This window comes from Triticum dicoccoides, chromosome 7A (assembly GCF_002162155.2).
Source record: "Triticum dicoccoides isolate Atlit2015 ecotype Zavitan chromosome 7A, WEW_v2.0, whole genome shotgun sequence".
Classification (NCBI taxonomy): Eukaryota; Viridiplantae; Streptophyta; class Magnoliopsida; order Poales; family Poaceae; genus Triticum; species Triticum dicoccoides.
Genome location: NC_041392.1, coordinates 666,449,746 through 666,452,337, shown reverse-complemented (window position 1 = coordinate 666,452,337; position 2,592 = coordinate 666,449,746).

Sequence of the window (2,592 nt, the reverse complement as noted above, 5' to 3'; positions counted from 1 at the left end):
CCTCTCTCAAGGAACGGCGGGTTGGCCATTTTGCCGTCAATTGAGATCGGTTTACTCACACTCCGATCCCAAGAGGAGGTGCGTTGACCGACTGGTCATACGCGTACTTGGTTTTGCACCTTCATACTACTCCTCCCTCCGTCACAGTTTACAGGGCGCGCTTCATTATGATGCATTTCTCTCAATGCATTTCCACCACCAGAGAGACTTTAGACGTGTTTGGTTTAATGCTCAATTAATTAGGACATGGTAACCGCAATCAAGTCCACAATTTTCTCTCGATGTACTACGGAGTGGAGTAAGTGCATGCATGTATGTAGCCAGGGTGGAAGCACTGCATGCATGTGTGTACGCATTATTTCCTGTAGTAATAGACGCCATGCTATAACTACCAATGCTATTTTTAGGCCATCGCTAGTCGACTTGGTCCCAGAGATTTTTTTCCTTTTTCTGAAGCGCGCTCTATAAACAGTGACGGAGGGAGTAGTATGAGCAGATTCAAAGAAGAGCGTATTGATGGTTGCTTCTTCCGAGCAACTTACAGTGGGAAAGGTGGGGCTTATGATTTGACTACTCATTACTCACTATTAATGTGGCGCAACGACCGAGCTGAGTCTCCCATGCGGCTGTGCACTACCCCCTTGGTTCTTAAATATACTCTGGAGTAGTTGTCTTTCTAAAGATTTCAACGAGTGACTACTCAAATATTTGTCTTTTTAGAGATTCAAATGGACTAATACATACAAATGTATATATACATATTTTAGAGTGTACATTCACTCATTCTGCTCTGTATGTAGTCACTTGCTGAAATCTCTAGAAAGACAAATATTTAGGAACGGAGGGAGTACACATACGAAGCAAAATGAGTGAATCTACACTCTAAAATATGCCCATTTGAAATTTGTAAAAAAACTAATATTTAGGAACGAAGGAGTATAATTTTGTGCATGGCACATGGACCCGGATGCCGAAGAGGCTTCTGGCAATGCTATCAAGCTTCCAGCATTTGTTTACATAATTGACGTAGTATACAAATAATTTTCCAGCGACATGAAATTGTACAATGGTGTGAGCTTTCAGCTTTTGTTTCGTGTGTCTTGCCATTGATGCTCTTTCGGAAACAATAAAAAACTAACTTCCTTGCTAATGCATCTCAATTATTAGCAGATCAGAGCTAATATTTACATCATAACTGAAGACAAAGTTGTGAGAAGGTGTTAAATTAAAATTGATCCATGCTTTCATTGGCAGCAACGTCCCCCCAGCTCTGTCTAAATCAACAAGGCATGTTGGGAAAAAAGTAGCTGTCTGGAGCATGCAACGTTCCGATCATTTTGTGTTGTTCCACTAAAATAGAGCTGAGCGTCCCTGTTCCAAAGATATTAAGTGTGATTACGATAATAGAGGACTACTAATGAAACAATAAACACACAAATAGAAGCCGGTCACCTTTGCAGTCTCTCTTGAGACTAACTAGTTGGAGAAGATTTGGCTCGGAGTTGGATGACAAGGATAGAGCAAAACCAATCTCCCTTTGTCCAGTCGCACTGAAATGTAGAGACGTTGCCCGTGTGACATTTAAGTACAACTGCACAAAACACTCTTAAGAAAAAAGTGATTTGTGAAGTTCACCAAAAGGTCGCAATAGCAACGAGGTGAAATGGATAGCCCTGTTTGCAAAAAAGAGGTAGAAAGAAAAAAATTACTGGCCAATAACAGTTGATGACACACACGACGACAAAAAAGAAGCATATTCCTTGTCCTAAGGGCAGATAACAACACGACTGTGTTTGTCTAAAACGGTGTGAGGACGAGATTGCAATATGGAAAGTACGCCGATCGAGCTACGTTTTGGGCAAAGAACTATGGAAGATCCACATGCAGTGACATGGAAGACAGGCAGTGGAGCAAGGCGGGAGGGGATACCTGGAGTTCGTCGGGATGTAACTAGGTGAGCGGCGGCAGGCAGAATCTGCCGATACTGCGGCAGCGAGCAGGTGGCATAGGCCCTACCGCACTGGAGCTTGGTCAGAGAGAATGGCGTGTACCGCAGATTGAGACGTGCTATCTTGGCGCTGTCGAATGGAGAAAAGATGCACGTCCTCCCTTTCCGTCGGCGGACAGGGTGCGGCCGGAACAGTGACCAACGGTGAGAGAGAGAGAGGCCACTGCAGCCTTGTGTGAGATACTATGAAGAGAGACAAACCAGGGGAAGGGTCCATTGTATATAGTGGAGCGGACTACCTTTTTCTCCATAAAAATCGTTTTATATTCTGTGTACGTGCCATTGAGCGATATAACTTTATTTAAAAATAACGGGCCAACACATCAAGTCAAACTTTGTTTCATGCACGTGTGGTACACGACCTCCGTAGGTAAACAACCGCTACACGCGTTTAAATTAGCACTTGGGCTGCCATTTCGTATAGAAATGAGCTCCACCGTGTACCCGCGCGGGTGTGGCTGGGCACGAAGCATGAGTACGTGCACGATGCACCTATTCTCTTCTTGTATACGTACACCACCTACGCGGGGTTGTGTGAGAGAGATACAAACATAGAGAGATATAGTGTGTGGGTTCGTGAGAGT